This window comes from Sparus aurata, chromosome 7 (assembly GCF_900880675.1).
Source record: "Sparus aurata chromosome 7, fSpaAur1.1, whole genome shotgun sequence".
In the NCBI taxonomy this organism is placed as follows: domain Eukaryota; kingdom Metazoa; phylum Chordata; class Actinopteri; order Spariformes; family Sparidae; genus Sparus; species Sparus aurata.
This window is the reverse complement of record NC_044193.1, coordinates 30405327-30428368: the sequence shown is the minus strand read 5'-3', so window position 1 is coordinate 30428368 and position 23042 is coordinate 30405327. Positions and strand designations below refer to the sequence as shown.

At 41.1% G+C, this 23042-nt stretch overlaps 1 protein-coding gene across 1 annotated transcript in view; it reads right to left on the bottom strand.

The window, feature by feature from the left end:
- The window catches only part of LOC115584345 (uncharacterized), a 64711-nt gene extending 54916 nt beyond the window's left edge, over positions 1-9795 (bottom strand). The window contains exons 1-2 of the mRNA XM_030421693.1: positions 9698-9795; positions 9495-9612 (exon numbers count right to left, since the gene is read on the bottom strand). The gene's annotated coding sequence lies outside the window, so the exon portion shown is untranslated. The remainder of the gene's footprint in view (positions 1-9494; positions 9613-9697) is intronic.
- Positions 9796-23042: the final 13247 nt, after the last annotated feature.

The window sequence follows — 23042 nt, the reverse complement described above, 5'->3', positions numbered from 1 at the left end:
TTATGTTGTAGGCAGCTACACCTATTGGGGCTGTTAGTACAACAGTAGTGGCATCTGGTTGATCAGGATGGAGTCTTTTGAGAATTCTAGTTGATTCATAATAAATAGCCTTGATCAAATGGCTTTTGCCTGTTCCTGCTCCACCGGTAATGAATACTTTTAGGGGCTGAGGATTCTCACCATTGACTTTCTGCAAACACCACTGTCGAATTTTGTAGAAAACTGCAGACTGCTCCTCATTCAAAGATCGTAACAACTGTAAAGCATCAGCTCTTGTCATTTGAGTTGCATTAGCCTCTATTGTGTAAACAGATTGTTTATTTGGCTGTAGATCTGGGATGTTATCATTACTGCACTGTTGATCATTTGTGTCATTTGTGTCTTTCTCTGTTAATTTTTGACATTCCAGTCTTTCAAGCTCAGCTTGAGGGCAAATCTGTGCCCATGCATCTTCCAGTTTCCCATTTTCTTCCAACATCTTCTCTGCTTCAGCTATTTGGTCCGCTTCTTTCTCAAACAGAGCCCGGTTTCTACCCACTATAGATTTGACATTTTCCAATGTGTTGTTCTCATTGTTCACAGCACCATGGTCATAAAAGTCTTTGTAAGTTTCAAACTGTGCAGGTTTCAGTTGGCAGTCCAAATAATGGAGCAAAAATAGTTACAGTATGCTTTGGTGGTAGGCTTCAGACTGCTTTATTGGTGACAATCTAACATAACGGATCATAGCAGGTTTCTCTTCATTAGTTCTTTTGGTAATAAACCCAAAGTTATTTTTCAACTGGATGACATTATTGTTATCACCTTTGGGGATTTGCGATTTAGGAAGAACTCTGTACTCTGAGGCAAATGTTGCAAGGCACATGTTTAGAAATGGTGGCGTGTCTGGTCTGTTTTTGTATCGGTCCACAATGTTTTTCATCCATAAATGCTGGTCATCAGTCTGACTGTTATCATGTTGCTGTTTAAGTTGACTCAATGGTACACTCATTCTGACAGGATGTTCACCAGTTGGTATGAACTGCGTGCCACGTGAACAGTGTTTGAGTGGTAGGCCTGTTAATCTGTAACAACATTCTTGTGCTGAAACTTGTCGGCTTTGCAAGAAAACTGTGCCAATTTTTTTCATTGACTCCTTGGCTTGTAAATTTTCATTCATGGCCTCCTTTTGAGCCTGATCAAGCAGCAGTCCCATTTCTCGTTCAGTTTTGAGGGCATATGAAATAATATACACGACACATGAATATGCATCAACAACAAACTGAATGTCCATGTTTGCTTGCCAGCAGCGAAGTAGATCAGGATTGTACTGGTTTATCCAAACATCTTGTGGTTTCCGTTGTAGTACGATGCTTGTCCGTTTGGTAAGCAAACAATTTGCTTTCTGAAACATTTCTTGTGATATGCCAAAATGTTGAAAAAATTCCTCAGCAGTATGGAATTTTTGTCTATGTTCACGGTTTGAGAGGACAGTTTTCATTTGTTCAAACAGTTTCTGGACACTTTCAGTTGTCATGCCAACTGGGCGGATGTCTGGCTGTTCAAGAATTTCCCCTTCACTTTTTTCAGAGCCAGTCTCTTGTTGTCCCTTAAATTCTGCATCAATACCTGGTCTGGTGATAAATGTGCGTTCTGAGACAGGTCTCGGAAAGTTGAATCTGCAAAGTATTTCTCCTTTCTTCTTCTTCTTTGCATTGTTCTGGTCACAAGATTTTGCATGGTATTCACTATGTTTTTGCACATCAATTAAATCCAACAGTTCCGGATCAGATGGCATTTGACATGTGACATATTTATCACAGAACTCTACAACTTTTGCATCAGAGTCTTTGTCTATTTTTGGAGCTTTGTCAACCCAAAATAATGCATGTATGTGGGGTGAGCCACGCATCTGAAACTCCACTCGATAAAAGTAATCTGTGATCTTGCCTATTGGTGCTGCAGGACTCTGGAGAACATCTCTTAAGAAGCAATGCCATCGGTAGTCAAACATCCTGGCTGCAGTTACTGGATTGCATTTTAATAATGAACATTTTTGTTGCCACGAAAGGTCTTCCAGGTTCACTTGTTTACGTTCTTGCCTTAACATAGCATTCAGCATTTCAGGCCATCTCATGTCAGCAGAGCTAAATGAACAGAACCATGTAGGAATACCGAGCTGCCTTATCATTGCAAACAAATCTTTCTGTGCTGATTGCCAAAATGGAGGTGTTCCTCTGATAGGCCTGAGAAATTTGTAGCCCTCATCAAAATGCAGAATGTTTTTCAAAGATTCCGGGTCTGTAAGCATGTCTGTGGTAACCTCTTAGGTCAAACCTTTGTCTGTTCCTTTTCTCAGTGCTATTGACACATTTGACAAAATTTGATTCAGTTCTGACATATATTGAGCATAGAATAAATAGTCAGTGTTTTGAGCAAAGCGGCCGTCTGCATTAAGTATTCGTTGATTGAAATATTTGTGTAGAGTTATCCTTTCTGGGCGCTCATCGTGAAAAGTAGGCGCTCCTTTTGGAAATAAGACTGGGAAACATTTGGGTTCATTTGTACCATCAGACAACAGTCTAATTGGAGAATTTTCTTCTGCTGGGGCAATGGATAAAATGCCATCAAAATGCTGATCTAGTATCTCTTGACCCAAATCCACAGGTTGTAAACAAGACGATGCAAACATCCCATGCTGGTCTTTAATGTGTGAAAAATCTTGTATTTCTGGTGCATCATCTTCATCCTTGTCAGAGATGTCATTATCAATACAAGTTTCAACTTTCTCTTCACTTTCAGTCATCTCATCTTCATTTGTTTCATTCTCCGTTTCCTCTAATGTATTGATCCATTTTGGGTTAATACTCACATCCTTGTACCGTGTATTATTGAGTATTAGATAATTCAGACCATTTTTTATATTTCCAGTATCCACGTGCATGTCTTGATAGTGTCCTTTGTAAGTCAATTTACGTTTCAGTTTCATCCTCACCATTTTATCCTCACTTTCATCTCTTGGCAAAATGCTGGTCACATGCGAAAGATTGGATGGCACACACACAGTTGGTCCTTGCACAGAGTTCTGGCCTCCCTTTTTCAAAGGTATGAGTCTAATAAAGGGAATGTGCAGAGAAATTAGGCGTTGTTCCAACTCATTGAGACATTCTAGCTCAGGTGGAATGGGTTTCAAATGCAAGTTGTTAGCAACACTCTGGACAGGCACTTTACCCTTGAGAAGATGTCTGTCACATGTATGACAGATCCATAATTTGGAAAAAGCCTCGTCTTGAAAACTGCAAGTTTTTCCACAGGATTTATCACATACATGCAAATACGTACTTGTTATACATTTATCAGCAAGTGCATTGCCATCAGAACCCACTGCAGAATATGTGTTTTTCATACAGCGTTTGACTTGTTTCCTGAAGAGAAGTCTGTGACAACAACAGCAAACATATTCGGGGCCATTCTTTACTGTTTTACGGAAATCCTCTATGACACAAGTAATGTCAAATTTCCTGTCCTTTTGTTTTTAACACTGATATGTTTTGCACTTTTAACTGCATCTCTGAATTTTTCATCAGTGTGATACTTATGCACTGTTGCCTCACATAATCGTTTCTTCAGATCTGGTGTATTTGCATATCTTCTCTTACTCTGCTCACGAACATGTTGTTGAAACTCTTGCTCAGAAGCATATCTTTTCTTACTCTGCTCACAAACATGTTGTTGAAACACTTGGTCAGAAGCATATTTTTTCTGACTCTGCTCACGAGCATGGTATTTATACTCCAAGTCTGTGTGGTACTTTTTGTGACTTGCATTTATAGTGGAATTTCTGTATTGCTCATTTGTTGCATATTTTATTCTTTCTCTTTTGAGATGTTTAGCTTTCCTCATGACATCTGATGCTTTTCTCTTATCTGAAATCTGCTCTTTGTTGGCTGCATAGGTTTCTTCCAAAGCCTTCAATTTCCTCTTTATTGACCAACGATCTGCATTCTTTCTTTGTCTTTCCATCTGAACTTTGTTCATCCTGACTTCCTTGTTTGTCAAATGGTGTACATATGGAGTCATTGTGTGCATCCTTTACACGTCACAACATCATTATGATTCCCATCCTTGTGATTCATGTAAATAGCCTCAGCACTTCTGTTTCCTGCTTGATGGTTACCTGGTATGTAAATGCATGGGTAATGATTCCATCTGTCTGCATTAAATGTGTATATGTCAACCTTTAGTAGGTTAGCAGCTGCCCAGATTTCAATCTCAGTGGCAAAGGAACCTGAGCATTTCATTTTTGAACTGTTTAAATGATCTGGAATAGAGGAACGTCCGGCTCTCAAGTAGTTGTGGAACTCGGCTGCATGCATTTCCAGGTGCTGACAACTGCAGACTAATTGAATAATCCAAAACTATAATCACAACTCAAGTTCCTTTCACAAATTAACAGTCGTTCATTTTGCCTTAACGATGAGCAGAGGAAGTTCATTCATTGCACACATTTCTTATAATCTAGTAAAGTTCATACAGCACAAACACAAGTGGCCAAAAGTGCAACAGGTGAAAATTAATTAAATATAAGAAAATGATGCAGTCTGGTGCTTCAATAAATTGCTGATAACAATGTTCAGATGAGGTGTATAAATTTGGAAGGTGCCTGCTCACACTCACTCAATTTTATTCTTCTTTTCTTACCTCAACCAATATTTAGTAGGGGTGGGAAAAAATAACTGATTAATCACGATTCGGACGTGGATGATTCTGAATTGATTCACAAAGAGTCAAAAATCGATTTTCTACATGTTTATTGAAAACGTAATGTTGACGGAACAAAAGGGGCAGAACTCCGAAGTGCGGAAGTGCGGCGCGCAGACAGTCGATGGCGTGCACACAACAAAAAACATGGGATGTGTCCTGAATGTCTGTACTCACAAACAACTAATGGGTAGAACATCCATCCATTGTCAACCGCTTGTCCAAAATCGGGTCACGGGGGCAGCAGCTTCAGTAGCGAGCCCCAGACTTCCCTTTCCACATTAGCCAGAGTTAGCCACATCGGCTAACTCTGACTGGGGAATTCCCAGGCGCTCCCAGGCCAGAGAAGAGATATAATCCCTCCACCTGGTCCTGGGTCTACCCCTAGGTCTCCTCCCAGTTGGACGTGCCAGGAACACCTCCCTAGGAAGGCGGGTAGAACAGTCTGAGGCATTTGTTCACGCCGAGCAGCTCGAGAGCAGCGTGGAGACCGCTGTTAGCCGTTAGCAGTTAGCTGTGGCATTGAGTGCGCCTGTAACTATCGGGTATTTCTGTCATTCTACACTGCGTTCAAATGGTTACTTAAAGCCATCGTTCCCAGCCGCATACATCGTTATTAAGCTGAATCCAAGTCAATGTGAAAACTGTATACACTGTCACAGTGGCGCCACCAGCTGGAATCCTGTACGCACTGTGCGTACTTTTTTTGAAGGTGAAATTTTTATTTTTTTTAAAGCAATTTGTATTCTGTGTAATTTCTCTCTCCCTCTGCTTAGTGGCTTGGGATCACTTTTTCATAGCCTATATCCCTCTCTGCACAGAGATGCATTTATATATAGGAACAGTATAGGCTAGTGAGTGTCAGGCTTGGGGGGTTAAAGGGGGGACTATGGAAAGGGGAAGGTGGACCCAAATGCAGTTACAAACGAGAGGCAAGGATATGGGGAACAAAAGGCGAGCTTTATTAACAAAAGCTGAATTTCACAAAAACCAAGGGAGTCAAAAGTCAAAGTAACAAAAGAAAGCAAGGCAAAGTAGCAACAAAAACAGCAAGACAAAGTACAAATCAAAGGCAAAGTTCAAATCAAGAATGCAAATGGCAAAATCCAAAATCCGAAAACACATACCAGAGACGGGGGAACAAGGGACAGACAGGAGCAGGAACATGGACGGGAGCATGGACGAGACAGACGCTGACAAGAACAATGACCAGACAGGGAGTGAAGGGAAACACACAGACTAAGTACACAGACACTGATGACGAGACGAGGAACAGGTGAGGTGGACCAACAGGTGAGGTAACGAAGGGGAGGAGCACACAAGGACATGAGGGGAACAAAACAATAGACAGAGGGAGCCAGAGGGAACATAGGAAAAGACACAGGAGAACTTAAAGGACACATGAGGGCATGGAAAAACAAGACACAAGACAAGATACAAAGACATGGAAATCAAATACAAGAAGCCACAAGACAAAACCAGACAAGAACACAACAGACAGATTTACAGTCATGACAGTGAGCACCATACATATGTCTTCTACAAATCCTGACGATGTTTGGAAAGTTTGGATGAAAACAAATGCTGCAGGTCTGCAGTGCACTGTCCAGGGTGCTGAGCCGGGGCCGGATTGGAAGGTTCAGCAGGCTAGTTATTCAAATTATGCAAATCAGTGGGTGACACCAAACAACGTCTGCCCAAGCAAGTCAGAGCTTCAGACTGGTATGTAACGCTGTTACTGTGATGATAAATGACACTTAAATACTGAACCTGTGTCTATAATAACTACACCCTGACATGTAAATGTGACATCTGTCTTGGTTCATTTAATTTAACTTAAAATTTGGACAACTAACTGCATAATATATGAATCAGAAACAGAAATGCTTTACAGTAGCTCCCATTCAAAGTCAAGAATATGCAGAAAAATAGTAGTCGTAATAAAAATTATAATAATAATTATACTAATAAATAATAATAAACTATATATATGCTGCATATTTACAATTGAAGTCTACTGCAAGTGTACGTTTTACCATTAAATGTTATTTTATACATTATCATATTTTATAATGTTCTGTCATGGAGTACATCACTTCACTGCTAACAGAAAAGAAAGCAGCTCACTGCCAGTTGCAGCTTCTTATCGTGATCTGCAGTTTTTGTTAATTTTTTGTCATGATTGTTATTATTAGTACTTAGATTATCAAAAATCACAGTTACATGTCAGGATGTGGTTATTATAGACAGATTCAATATTTAACTGTCATGTGTCATCACAGTAACAGCGTTACATAAATTAGCAGCTGTAAACACATAAACACATTATAAAACACATCATGTGGTCCCCTTTAAACGCCGGGTGAAGGTATATATTTTGGTAAATAACCGCCGGTTCCAAATTAATGCCGAGTCTAATTTTTTTTTTTTTTTAAAAACATCAAGGAAGAAGACACGACCACTGACACTGCACAACTTTTTTCTTCGCCTTTTTCACGTATCTTGCTTGCTTTCTGTCAGTCATCACACTGATGATCGCCATGGCTCCGGTGCAGCAAACTTTCTGTCTTAAAATATGCAGAGGAAAACGAAGCAGCTGCTAGATGTTTCTCTGTCGACCCCGAGAGAGGGAATTGGCGAAAAAATAAAACAGAGCTTCAGCGGCTGTCCGAGGAGGACAGCAACAGGACCAGGCTGCCTGCTGGAGGGAGGAAGAAGGCTAGCGAGAAGCATGAGATAAACATGCGGGAATTAGTTATCAGCAAACGGGCACGCCACGAGAGAGTGTCCTGCAAAATGATCAGGGTGACGGAGAAACAAATGTACGCCACCGTCAGTGACAGCAGAGATGAGGAGTTTGCTACGAGTGCTGGTTGGATAAATCGTTTCCTCCACCGCACCAAGATTTCAGAGATTGCCAGAGATTTCACCGAGAAGCTGGCGAAGTTTGTGACATTTTCATCCTGGATTTTTGTGAGGAGGGAATTAAACGCCTGTCCCAAATAAACACCTGGTCTGTTAAAACTTATTGGTGGCCTGGCGGTTTGGATTTCTGGAAAAATCACATGCCTGGTATGTCCTGCATCATAAGAAGCAGGCAGCGCTGGCAAATGCAAAGATTCAGTGTGAGAAGCACATGAATAGGCCTAATTATTTTTTATAAATATATATATATATATTTATTGTTAATGGACCGAGCAAAAAAAATGTCAAATGTATTCTGGTACATTGAAACTTATCATGATAATAATGAACAAAGTAGGTGTGTGAACTCATTTTTAATTTTATTCATTCTTCTTTCCCACTTTCTATACTGACAAAGACCCCCCTTCCTTCAGTTCATGAGTGTGATTGTGTGCAGATGTGTAACTCACTGCTGAAAAAAGCCCAAAAATGAAGACCAGTGGTGCTTCAAAAATCATAGCCAAGTAAAATAAAGGCATTTTAAGCTTTTTTCATCAATCATATGTGACCTAGGGAACCCCAAGACTAGTATTGCGTGTCGGGGCTAAGCCATAGGGTAATTTCAATATTTCTTACTAACAGGTATTCAAGTAAATGAATAGATGAGGAGGAGACGATCTACAAAATTACTGTACTTTATTTTCCTCAAATGGTTGTAAAAAAATATATATACATATAAACAGTTGTCAATAAATAATTTCAATGAAGACTAAGAATGTGTTTGATTGCTGATTCACCACAAGTTGATGACACCAAGAATAAGTCAGCTGCTCATACACTTAGTCTACTCTGTTTTCGCCAAAAGAAAAGAAAGAAGCATTATCACCCTGAAACCAAGCATAAACATTCCACTAAGGGCGAGGGGGGACAGAAAAGCCAGCCGAGAGTAGAATCACTCAGAGGGAGATAGCTACAGATCATAACAGGACTATAATGAAGGTAACCACACATAGGCACTGGGTCACTGACACCCCATATTTGGGCAAAAGTCCACTGCAAATTGAATACCGCCCATAGGCTTAATTACTGCACACACACACAAGCTTAGTAAAAAAAGAAGCTTCACTATACAAATGGCTATTGCCAAACAGACCCACTGGATCGAACGTGCAGACTATGCTACCCTCTAGGTTCTCCCAGCCCCGGCTGACAACAACAAAAAAGGAAAAGCAAGCCTCGCCAAACCAAAACAAGAAAACAATAAATGAAAATAAATTGGAGGTGGTTTCACACACAAATAGCAAGGCATACAGAGTAGCTGTGCAACCTAGCTTGGACCCACTAACTTGGTGTCCTAAATTAGGGAAAAACAGTGGCTACAATTGGCTCCTGAAATTAACAAAAGACCACATTAATTTCATGTTCGTCCAACTGACAGAGCCAATATGAAATCTGGTTAGAGAGATGAACCATTCATACCTGGTAACATCTGTACTGATTTTATATGATGAAAACAGGCTAGACATTTCCGCACAGACAACTAAAAAGACAAATGAGTACATATTCAATACATAGCCGCACATACATTTATCTTAGCTCAGAAATGACACTTTAACACATAACATTTACCTTCGTAAAATCTTCAATAAACCTCCTTTCAGCTAGCCATCCGTTGTTTAGACCCAACAAAACGAGGGAGCTACAATGTTAGGTGCACAGTATTAATAGAGCCGCCGCACTTAACAGACAGACCAAAATCATAGCCACTGAGCCCATAGTCAAGTGGCAGCCAATAGGCTCCATTTCTGATCTTAATTCTTCAATTACACTTACAACTGTGTGACATTTACCTGTATAGCGTCTTCACGAACAATTCATGCTGTTAACCATCCACTGTTTGGGCCCGACACAAACGAGGACGTGCCACTACAGCTGATGATGCCGACCAGCCGATAGACGAACAATACACTGTAATGTTAGACACGAAATTTGTAAGTTTACAGCGTGCATCAATTGTTCAATGCTTAGGCGCTAACAACAACGTTTCCCTTACCGTTTAGTCTTAGATCACCGCCGGCAGGATTAACCGTACTCTCACTGCTGCAACAGTGGCGCCACACGCTTTCAAACAGGGAGACTGAGCATTTTACCCACCCTACCGGCGCTACTTCTGGTCATGTGACTCGCATGCGTCATATGACGCGCTACACTTAGTTAGTGAGAATTACCACCAGGTGTTCCCCCTCCCACCCGTCACACATAGAAACTACTTTGCAATGTTTTTCTTGAACTTCCACTTTTAGATAACATTTTAAACTATCAGAATCTTTTATTTTGTTTTACTTTTCATAAAGTACATTCTAATAAGACTAAAATACTTTTACTTAAGTCAGGTATTACTACTCTAAAAATTATAAGAATTCTTCTTCCTTCACCTTTAATACATACCTTTAAGTTTGTCGAGGCAAGTTTTCAGATCACGATGTACATAAAAGATAACCATGGAAAAAGAAAATGACAGTTACAGTTAGTGACAGACAAAACATGCATCAAAACACATTCGTGTAGAATCATGTACAACTGAAAAATTAAACAGCATTAGCAAGAGTAAGATTTAAATCACATCACATTAAATCATAATTAAAGTAAAAATTAAAATACGCAAAAGTAAGTAAAGAAAATAAACACTTAATACAAGGAAGATAAATAAAAATACAAAACATACCAAATTAGAATCATAATATCACAATACATACATCAAATGTAATTTTCTGGGGTCTGATAACAGGAAAGATCAAATACATGTTGATATAAATGTTGTGCATTTTTGGAATTCATATTTTTAAGTGAGTCACAAAATATAGAGCGGGATTTTTATCAAAATATACACCTGCACCCGGGCAGCTACCTTGCTACTTGAAGCTAATCGACTCACAGAACTGAGTGATAGCGACACTGTGGCTAAAACGACACCTGGCCGGCCCAGTGAAGACACTCGGCTCACGGGGTGGATGTATAAGTACCGTACAGGGACGTGCACATGATTATAAAGGGGCAGGGGCTCAAAGTCAGAAAAGGGCAGTAGATTGATTAATGTAAAATTAATAAACAAATACTTAGCTGTGTATCCTGTGTAGCTGTGAGTGATATGCAATTGCCATTTCTTTTGTGTCAACAAATTATTGTCAACATGAGTTTATTCACATCATCATAATACTGAGGTTAGGACAACATGCAATTCAGCTGCAATTCTTAAAAAGCAATAAAACACTGGTTTATTAAGCTATTTATTGGAGGGCAAGTGCAAACTAGAAATACAGGCTACACATCTAAAGATGTGACAAAACCAAGAAATGACTACTGTGACTGTTAGTAGGAACAACAATGTTTACAACAGCAAAGTCACAATAAACTCAATATCTGGAAGAAGTTTAAGATTTGTGGCAAGATAAACAGCCGACACAGACAGCTGTCAGATTATTCTTAACTCTGGTGAACAAGCAGTTAGCTTAACAAGCACAAATGGGCGCTTTTCTGAAATGACTCATATTTAAGCACGTTGAACAAGTGGAAGGCCACTTGTTAGCCCCCACAAGAAGTTATGTTAATGGTTTATAACTCATAAAGGTTCAAGTCGCTCCACTGTCACATCTCATCTACGTGCATGGTGGAGTTCTGATGAGGTAGCGGCTTCTCTCTCTCTTTGTCTTCAAAATAAGAGCTTTACATTGCACCCCATTGGAGTTTAGAACTGGGTTCTTAGCGGGGGGCTTTTAATTTGAAAGTACCGACCGTTCGTAGAGAGAGACAGAGCGGAGCCGCAGCGGACAGAGAAGCTGCTTTAAGCTGGCTTTATACCTCCGGATCCGGACGAATTCCGTCCGTCCGTACCAAACGTTCTCGCCGCTACTGGCCTACATACCTCCGTCCGGTTTCAGCGTTTTTTTGGACGTAACTACGATGGCCGGGAGGTGCAAACCAAAATTACAAAATGTGAAACACTTTTACGAAGCTTGAGAAAAATTTACATTTTGGAAAACATTTTTATATTTCATTAAACAAAATTACATTACCGAATCAAATTTACATTTCAGAAAACAAATTTACATGATACAAAACACTTTTACAAACGCCGAGACAAATTTACAAGTGGTGAAACACTTTTACAAGTCCCAAAACAAATTTACAAATAACATCAACCGGAAAGGGAATGTACCAACTCCGGTTTTGAACCGGAATTATACAACAAGTAGTTCCGACCAAGCAATCTGATTGGTCAACAAGACATTTTGACCGTGCTCAAGTCAGCATGACAGCACGCCTGACTCATTACTCAAAATATTACTCCGCCAAGTCTGTGGCAATAGTGTATCCATCTACATGGCAACATAGTAACTGTCAGAGCTGGAGCAAAAAAAAACAAAAAGTACGGCTTGAAATTCAAACTTTCTGCCGTAAAATATGCAGAGGAAAAGTCGGGAGAAGCAGCCGCTAGACATTTCTCTGTCGACCCCAAGAGAGTGAGAGATTGGTGATAAAAAAAAAAAAACGGAGCTGTCCGAGGAGGACAGCAACAGGGCAAGGTTGCCTGCTGGAGGGAGGAAGAAGGCTAGCGAGGAGCTAGAGATAAACATGCGGGAATGAGTTATCAGCAAACGGGCACGCCACGAGAGAGTGTCCCACAAAATGATCAGGGCGATGAGAAACAAATGTACGCCACCGTGAGTGACAGCACAGATGATGAATTATCTGCGAGTGCTGGTCGGCTGAATCATTTCCTCCGCCACAACAACTTCACTTGCAGAAGACAACTATTGCCCAGCAGGATGCCGGAGAAATAACCGAGAAGCTGGCGAAGTTTGTGACATTTTCATCCCGGATTTTAGAGAGGAAGGAATTAAACGCCTGTCCCAAATTGCCCCCTGGTCCCAAAGAAACGCCTTGTCTGTTAAGTGATTGAAACAAATAAATGCCCCAGCTATTATTTATTTTCCCTTCAGTGTGAGAGACACTATTTTGGCCGCGGTGAAAACGTTTTATAAAAAATATAAAAGAAAAAAAAATCAACATCTTTGTTATAACTTGGGCGATAAAAATAAGCCTTTTCTGTTTATCTGTGCAGTATTGATTTAGTTCGGGAAATTCCGAGATCGCGATAAAACATTAACGTCAGCTCAGACTTCACTCTTCTGGGACTAGAAAATCCTTTCTGTTGCTAGGTCGTTACTAAGGGTTGGATTATTTGATGGAGTGGTAAACTACGTTCCATTACACATATGAGTCAACTGACGTGACTGATTTTAATTCAGTTATTAGTCAGACCCCATGTGTTTCCATGGAAACGCGACGCACACTCGCAAAAACCTTTCAAATTTGAGAGCAAATTGTCCATCAACATGGATATATTTTGATTATACATTTTATTTGTGTTGGTATTAGTTGTATAATCGCAATATTACCCTTGAGGGTGTGCTTTAACGTAATTTGAGCACTTCAGTGCTGCTTGCGGGTTAGATCGATGGACCAGATATGCTGCAGCAGTGCATAAAATATTTTAATGAGGGACACTCGTAATCGTGTAATCGTGGACATGATGTCATGTTTACACGGTGTTCACATCAGCTTGAGGTCTCTGAAAAGCAAACTGAATGGAGCCAGGTTATATCGCAGAAGGGCTTACTCCTCTACTCCTGATGTGAACACTGTGTAAACATCACATCATGTCCACGATTAGACAACGTACGAGTGTCCCTCATTAAAATATTTTATGCACTGCTGCAGCATATCTGGTCCATGCCCCTTAAAAATTCTAAAGACCGACCACACGAAGAACAAAACCGCGTTAAACGGCTCATATGTTGTCCACAAAACGGGCAAAACCTCACTCGATGGCTGTCCATCTTGAGCTCACCATGAAATTCCATCAACAACAACAACAACTCGAATTGGCCGCTGCCGGGTTATCACTTCCGGTTCAACCCCGGAGTTGGTACATTCCCTTTCCGGTTGATGTTATTTGTCAATTTGTTTTGGGACTTGTAAAAGTGTTTCACCACTTGTAAATTTATCTCGGCATTTGTAAAAGTGTTTTGTATCATGTAAATTAGTTTTATGAAATGCAAATTTGTTTTCTGAAATGTAAATTTGTTTTCTGAAATGTAAATTTGTTTTCTGAAATGTAAATTTGTTTTATGATATGTAAAAATGTTTTCCAAAATGTACATTTTTCTCAAGCTTCGTAAAAGTGTTTCACATTTTGTAATTTTGGTTTGCACCTCCCGGCCACCGTACGTAACGCAACTTATCCTCTAGAGGGCAGTGTCGTGTCATAAATGACAGGGCCGTTGACATGGCAACCGTTGCTATGTCACAGGGTTGTCATGTCAACGACGCTTCATTACCGGCACCAGCATCATAAAAATAATAACATGGCTTCAGTAGAGGAGGTTATTATACTGTCTTTATTGAGAAACAGGCAAAAAAGGAACAAAAACTGGACGAGGCAGTGGCATGTGCAGCCACTAAATGAGAATCGGCACTTAAATGGCGAGTTTATTGCTTTAGTTCTGCCGATGAGAGAACTTGACGACGAAAGGCACTTCCAATACTTTCGCATGTCCGCCGCTTCATTTGACGTCTTGCTACGCCGGGTAGCTCCAATAATCAATCATGCCGCATCCCACAGATGCTGAGCGACTGGCTGTGACCTCACGCTATCTGGCAGCAGGGATCAGCCAACAAGCCCTGGCAGCCAGCTACAAGCTGGGAACTGCGACTCGAAAATAATCAGAGAGGTGTGTCAGGCTCTGTGGACTGCGCTGAGGGAGGAGGTGAAGTTCCCACAGGGCAATCAATGGGAGGCCATCTGGGAGGGCTTTTAGTAGAGATGCACCGATCAGGATTTTTGGGGCCGATCACCGATTACCGAAAGCAGTATCTGCCGATCCCGATATTGCCGATCACCGATCACAGCGTCAAATCCATAAATTCTTCTATATTGTTGTCTTGTGTAACTTTCATATATTTAATTAATGATTCTTCTTACACAACATTGACATTGTATTATTAAGTATAAAAATTAGGAGATGAGAAAGTATCATGAATTGACCACCGTTTTATTGCAGGCTGAGGCAATGTGCAATATCTCACATTTTAGAGACTCTCTTAGAGACAACTTGGACTCAGCTTACATAGAGTAACTGTAGCTTACTAGTGGGAATGCATGCAGTCAGGGTGGGAATTTTGTCATTTTAGGGGCAAGTCCATTTGGCCTTCAGTTTTTTTTCAGGGGCACCAAGGCCACATGACAGGGCACAAAGGCCACTGGGTAAAATGTGTTGATTTACCTTTCCTTTCAGACTGATACCATAACATCCTAATTTATAATAAGACTAGGATTGTGTATTAAAACATTTTTTTTATACCAAAAGCAAGTTAAAGTTACATTAGAAAGTAGTTTTTGTTAAGTAGGGTTAGGGTGAGGTGATTTTTGTGACACCTCACTGAATATTAGTGTTATTGAATATTTCTCTGAATAGAAATTCCCCAAAATTATGGCAAAGCACATTTTTTCCAAACAAAAAATTGTAGAATAACCAGCAAGAGACCACTGATGTGTGGAGTGATTTTGGTGACACTACACTCTGAATAATAGTGAAGTTATTGAATTTTTTGTAGTTTCTCTTTTCGGTGTTGCACTTTGTAGACGGTCCCTGCGCCCTCATCTCACAGCTGGCTGACCATACAGACCAGAGTTAATGTCCAGCCGCTCGTTTTGATTAACATGCGGTTGTAGCTCGTTGTCTACCTTACTACGGTAGAAAAGACCCGTCGTTTGTGTTTTAACAAGGTTTCACTTATGAGTTATTGATCCGGGAAGTTCGAATCTGTGAATATAAGTATACATAAGTCAGTTACGTATCATGTCAAAACCGGCTGCGCTCGCTTTCGCACCTGTGCTGTAAGTTTCGTACTTCTGTTTTGAGATGCTGCTGCTGTTTGAGAGGCTTTCACGTGAGATCATCGTGATGATGAGACTCCACCTGCGCGAACCGCGGACTCACTGAAGTTACTGTGAGTGACTACTGTGCACTCAGGTGGCTGTAATTCAGGGCAAGCTCGCTACGCTGGCCAGGGGCACAGAGGCCACTGTGGCCGTACGATGATTTTTTTTTTCACGGGGCATCAAGGCCAAAGTGCGGGGCAACGGCGGCCATGAAATTCCCTCCTTGCATGCAGTTAATGCACTGTCTTTATACTTAAACGTCATCTGATCGGCCTGATGTGATCTATTTTGAGAACTCCGATCAAGACCGATAGGGGCATTATCGGCCGATTGCGATCGGTTGCCGATCGATTGGTGCATCTCTAGCTTTTGGATGCAGTGGGATTTCCCAAATTGCGTCGGAGCCATCGACGGGAAGCACGTCCGCATCAAAGCGCCAGCCAACAGTGGCAGCAGCTTTTTTAATTACAAAGGCTTTTTCAGTTTTGTTTTGATGGCTGCCTGTGACGCCAACTACTGCTTCACCTTTGTGGACATCGGAGCCTTCGGCAGAGAGAGCGACGCTGGTGTCTTCAGCCGTACCCAGTTCGGAGAGCAGCTAATTCAGGGACGGCTCCCTCTGCCGCCACACGCTCCTCTGCCTGGGACAGATGTTTTGACACCGCCTGTTTTTGTGGCTGATGAGGCATTTCCACAGAAAATCAACCTCATGCGCCCATACCCAGGTAAGTGAGTGAAGTAGCCTTTCTAATATCTTTTCTTTTTTTTTTTCCTTTTTTTTACCATTACAACATTAAAATGTTGTTAACTAGTGTATTGTCTCACTGTTTATCCTCTGGAATTTCTAACAATAATGATATTCTGTTAATAGGATCTCACCAACTGTCTCAGGAAGAAAAGGTATACAACTACCGGCACTGAAGAGCAAGGCGAGTGATTGAAAATGCCTTTGGCATTCTTGCTGCCAGATGGCGGATCCTGGGAAGGGCTATGGAGTTCTGCATCGACACAGCTGAAGATGTCACCAAGGCTTGTGTGGCTCTCCACAATTTTCTGTCCAAAGGAGACCAATCCCTGCCCGAACAGAATCGCTACATACCACCAGGAATGGTCGACAGGGATGGTGCACCTGGTGAGTGGAAGCAGGTGGTTCAGGGAGACATCAACCTCATCAGCACTCGGACATACCTGTCCCTGGCGAGACACCATTTATTTTGTACTGTTTGTCGCGGTGACCCGGCACTGTGGCATCGTACAGATGGATATATCCTCTCACCAGCTCACAAATCTGCTCCTCCAAATTTTGCGCAATTTTTAAATGACCAATGTTGTTGTACTCTCTTCTTCTTTGAATTTCCGGCAACTTCTCTCTTCTTCGTCGATGTTCGCAATGGAGTGACTTCTGACTCTATACTGCCCCCCGCGATTTCCGGTGGTATTGCTCCGTTTCGTCCGGAGCACTCCGGATTCGTAAGCTCAGAGGCAACGGATCCACTGACGGATGAAACGACCTCCGTTTTTACCGTAGGGTATAAATGGGCCTTTAGGCTCAACACACACACTCACACACGACACAATATTACGTACGAAATGCGTACGGTAGATAACCGTGGTGTTTTTATACCGCTGTTTTTGACATCTCTTTGAACAACAGGAATTGATTTATTCATTTAAAAAAAACACACAAAAAAAGGGCACTTTTTAATATGAGGCAATAAGAGCAGGGACTCAAGCACCCCTTGGGCCTTCTGTGTGCACGGTCTTGCTACCGTATATTACCAAATAATAGCCGGGTGTCAATTAACCAGGGTCTCAATTAAACGCCTGTCCCAAATAAACGCCTAGTCTGTTAAGTGGTTGGAACAAACAAATAAACGCCCCTGCTGTTATTTGGTATTTTACAGTATGCTAGCCTTAGAGCTAATGCTATGCTACCACTAGCCCGAAAGCTAATACTGTTAGCACGAAAGCTAATGCTACTGCTCACAAGAGCAGTCGAAACCATGTTAAAACGTCACGGTCTTATTAACTGCGTTGGTTTGTACTTCAGTGTCATCACATACACACCACAAACACACTCCGTTAAAATGTAGGTGGCTTCCAGCGATATTTGTCAAGTGTGCTTAGATGTATAATCTTGTGACAGGAGAGACAGTCTTGGGCGACTTACCTCTTCGGTGTCCAGCGAAAAAAGGAAGTTTGTCGGGCTAGATGTTATCGAGACTACGTGACTGCTTCCGGGTCACAATAGATCCAACCTTCAAAATAAAATCCTATTTATTGATCCAACTTTCTCAAATCTTATTTATTTATTCATTAATTTAATTTATTTATTTAATTTAGTGGAATAAATACTAAGACATTGCCTTAAAGGCCTATAATGAACACTTTCATGTTACATTTTCTATTTGTTATTAAATTAATCAAATCAGATACATTAGAGATCATTCATTCATTAAAGATGAAGCTATTCCGTAAGAAGAAAACAAAGAACAAACAAATAGAGTTTTCAAATGACTTTTACCTTGCGGGGAACCAGCACAGATGAGTAACAACTAGTCTCCAAAATGCTCTTCTTGATAACACCCAAAAGCTGTCTGATCTCAACTTTTCTGTGAAATTACAGTGAACTGAGTCTGTCACGGTACCTTAAATATTCTGTTTTTAAATGCACAAGGACTAATGGCTGGGCAGATATTTTGGAAAAATTTATTAAAAGTCAGTATTTAGCACCCAGATAGAATAGGCCTACTGGGTAGACTAACTCTGTCATTATTTTCTCTCTGCTTGATTCCTTTCACAACATATGGGCTATTGCCTTTTCTGTTTATCTTAACCTCACCTGAACAGTCACTAGTCTATAAAAACGTTATGTAGGCTAATGTTTCATGTGTTTAAATAAAATCAAATCAAAATGATAGTATTTACCACATAGCTCCAACAGGTGGGGCTGCAAGGACATAATTTATGGCATTTTACTAAATAGTTAGACCTATTTGTGGAACGCTGACAATGGTAAATGTGGCTTTGGTAACTGAAAGTCACACTAAGAAATTTACGAACTCTCAAACAGTTTGTTTGTTATGTGACACCACAGGATGTACTTTGAGAGATAGCCTATTTTCAAATTCAGTTTATTCTGAATATCCCAACAAGTAACTCAGGATATAAAGCTTTTTAACTACATTTTTTCACAACCGTTGAGAAGTTGGGATTGACATATATTGTGTGAAGTATTTCTCTAGATTTTTTTTTTCTCTTATATCTTGAAAGGCATTGAGGGTGAACCCTCATTTCAAATGATGCCAAGAGCACAATCCAAATAAAAAGGAACACAACACAGATCAAGAAAAGCTGATTCTGCCCAATATGGAAGCATCTATAAAAATAAATAACTCCACTACCACGTTCATTTTCAATAATTACAAAAACAAGATATTAAAACTTCTTCTTCCACATATGAAATGAAAGTAATTGAAACATATTAAAATTCAGTTATACGCCTGATGCTCTGGGTGTGAGGGGGTGTAAGGTTTTTCACATTCACTCATGCACTCATGCGTGTGCCTGTAACACTAACACTAACCCTAACCCTGAAGATATGAAGATATCAACCGAGTTTTGTGACAATCGGAAAAATGTTTAATGATTTGGGGCCAATATTCGCTAAGCCCCGCCCTTTCCAAGGACATTTTGCTTGATGGCGGCCATGTTTTTTTGACCGATCATGCTCATTAATAAGAGAAATTACTGGCTCGGTCCCCCGATGCCATATACCAAATTTGGTGTTGATAGTTTAAATATTTCAAAAGTTCTATTCATTTTACTGTTTTTAACGTTATGCAAATTAGCAAAAAAATCTTTAATAGCGCCTTTCATGGTGCATGAGGCTTTTTTATAGAAGACTATCAGGAGGACATGAATGAAAAATTTCAAGTCAATAGCACTTATGGTTTGGCGGGGAGAGCCTTTCGAAGTTTACACCCTATATTATAGCGCCCCCATCTGACGGATTGGGATAACATTTTTGGAGCAGCATTTGGACGCCATTTATACTCAACGTACCAAGTTTCGTGTCTCTGGGTCCTTCCAGCTTGCCATAAATTAATAAAACACAAACAATGATGGTTAATGACCACGCCCACTTTCACCTATCAACATGGCACTCAAGATGTTAGTTAATACTCGCCCCTAGAGCATGTGTACCAAATTTGGTAAAACTCCGTCTGATGGTCTTTGAGATACGCATGTGTAGCATTTATAGCGCCCCCTATAGGTTGAGCTCAACATGCTTTGGTAGGCAGATTCCCAGTACAGTTGTGAACCTACCCACCAAGTTTTGTGATGATAGGGCAAAGGGTGTGGGAGTTATGGCCAATCATTTCTAAGCCCCGCCCATTGCAAAAATACATTGGTCCGTGGCGGCCATGATTTTTGACCAATCTGGCTCATTTATAGTAGAAATGTGTCTTTTCGTCCCCCAAAGCCCTATACCAAATTTGGTGTTGATAGAGTCAATGTTTCAAAAGTTCTATTCATTTTACTGTTTTTCACATTATGCTGATTAGCAAAAAATCTAAGTCGGCGGAGCTTTATGGTCCAGAAGCTTTTTTGTAGAGCACACGGAGCTGGACTTGTGTGTCAAATTTCAATTCAATCAGACTTGCGGTGTGAGGGGCGTGGCCTTCCCAAAATCGCATTTTCAAGCCTTAGTTACAGCGCCACCATCTGGCTGACTGGGCTCATATTTTAATAAAAGTTGATGTCATTTCCAATCATTGGGCCAAGTTTCAAGTTTCTGGCCCATTCCAGCTCACGGGTATTTGAGCTCAAGCGGCAGACAACAAATAATAATAATAATAATAATAATAAACCGGCACAATTTTAGAGGGGTTCTACCCCTTCGGATTTGGAACCCTAAATATAGCCGCAAGCGGCAATCCGCGGGTTCTAACCCCTTTCGCCCCAAACCGGCCACCCTGACCCTCATCCCCCGCCAGGGGCGCCGATTTATGTTTCTGCTGGTGGGTGCGCACAGTGCTTGCATGACTCGTTGCTATTTTGACACATGCGCACATTCCTCTCACAGTACAACACACATTAGATCAACAGCAGCGGCCGCAATGAACATACGTACGCTCTTTGCGCGCGCGCACGCACACACACACACACACACGCTCTCTTTCACATACACACCGTCTACACACTGGTGATGCATACGAGGAGTTAATGTCAATACAACCTAACGCAAAAGGCTCCGATGAAGAAAAAGGAAAAACTTAATCCACAATCCAACACCACAGCCTGGATTGAATAGCATACCGTACCGTATAGGCCTGTAAGTGTGAATGGAACTGTCCGCTGTGCTGAAAGTTAGTATAGGTAAACCACAACAACCTAGGCTACTTCACTCATTCATTAATCACAACCTGATATTAATTATACTGTCAATGATCACAACTGGCTTTTAATGAGACAAATATAGTTGTAGATTAAATCAAAACAACACACACCAGGAAAGAAATAATCATAACCACCAAAACTCTCGCAAAAAGGCTCAAATAAAAGCAAATCATAAACCAAATCCACAATTCAAAACCATCCCAACACATCCTTTAAACACAGTACCACAGTAGGCTATAACAAATATTTAATTTGTTGTTTTCTCACCATTCTTGTTAATTCTTGATAAGGAATGTGTTGCCCCTGGTAGCGTTGCGTTTTATAAAGTTTTTCAGGCGCCGGAGTCCAGAAAATGACCGCTCCTAAGTGCATGATGTTACAGGGACAGTCAGGGCAAGTTTCACAAGTTTTGTGACCTCTGGCAACAGTGTTCTCAAATACTCCCCCTGATCTCCTTTGAGAAAGTTCACTACATCCTGAAAAGTAGCCAGGCAAACTCCTCGCTGTTTTGCTATGTCCATGCACATATCACGATGCAGTGTGAGTCTGGTTTCATCCAAATCATCCCGGTGAAACTGTATGATGTTCTTGCAGTCGCCTTTTCCAGTGACAAATTCCTCAACATCTTGCATGTGTTTGAATTCAGAAGGACTAAATCTCCAATCCAGGGATTCTGATGCTGTGTCCATAACCTGGAAGTACTGTTGTTGGTACAGTTCTTCTGGTGTCTTAAAGCTGTGCGGTGGCGCACCTGCGTCTTCCAATCGGTAGGGAATTTTTCTTGGTCTGGGCAAAACCGGGCTTTCCAAACCCAAGTCATCGGCTGCTGCAGTAGTGTTTTCCCAAAATTCAGTGAATCCTTCCCGAAGAGCCTTCATGTCACCTCTGAGTGTGTCAATAATTTCCCTTGTGCTCTGTATGTGCAGCTGACGCTTTTGGAGAGCAACGCTGACCGTTTCCATGCGAGAAAAGAAGTTAAGCATGAGTTTCAAAGAAAAAAAAGTTCAGAATTTCTGCAGGTGCACAAGCAGTCCATTGGCTTTACCCCCTGCATCACCTTTTTCGTTTGATCTCATGTCCTCTAGAAAGTCAATCAACGCACTGTAGTTTGAGGCAATGGATTGCAAAGAGGCCGCCTTCACAGTCCAGCGCGTCGGACACAGAGGCTTCAAAGATGTTGATTCTTTACCTTGAAACATTTGGAACCAGGCAAGCCGTTTTGGTGAATTTCTGATCAGGGTTATCAATTCACGAATGAGAGTCATAAAGTTGCGACATGCAGGGATGTTTTGGACGACATCATGCACAACCAAATTCACCAGATGTGTGGTGCAGTGCACATATTGTGCTCGGGGCTACTGTTCCAGCACGCGCGCTTGCAAACCAGCTTTAATGCCCTACATATCTGACGCACCGTCATAGCACTGGCCTCTGCATTTCTGAAGTGGCAGCGAGAATCTCATCAAAACATCATTCAGCAGCTGAAACAGTGCATTTGCTGTGGTTGTTGATGTCACATAAAATCCAACAAAATGTTCCTCTGGCTCCAGATTTTCAGCCACCACACGAAAACTAATTGACACCTGCTCTCTGACTGAAATGTCGGCGGTTTCGTCCATTATCACAGAAAAAAACTCAGACTTGATTTCTTCAACCAGTGTTCTCAGTACGTCATGGGCCATGATTTCTGTCATCTCGTTTAAAATATCATGTGAGAGCCACTTGTTCTCCTTACGTGCAAGCCATGACTGTAACCCCGGGATGTCCTGAGCACGTAAATGCAGTAACTGGGTCAAGTTGGACTCCTCATCCGTGCTTCCTCGGATGGCCAAGCCCTGACATGAAAGATATTGGATTGAGGATAGAATAGCCAACAAAGCTGTTCTTGCATCTGACATCTGCTTGTATTTGCCGGCAGAAATTGATGCGGCAACATTTACACCAACATTTAGTAGCAGCAACAATGCTAACTGCAGCTCTATGCAGGTTT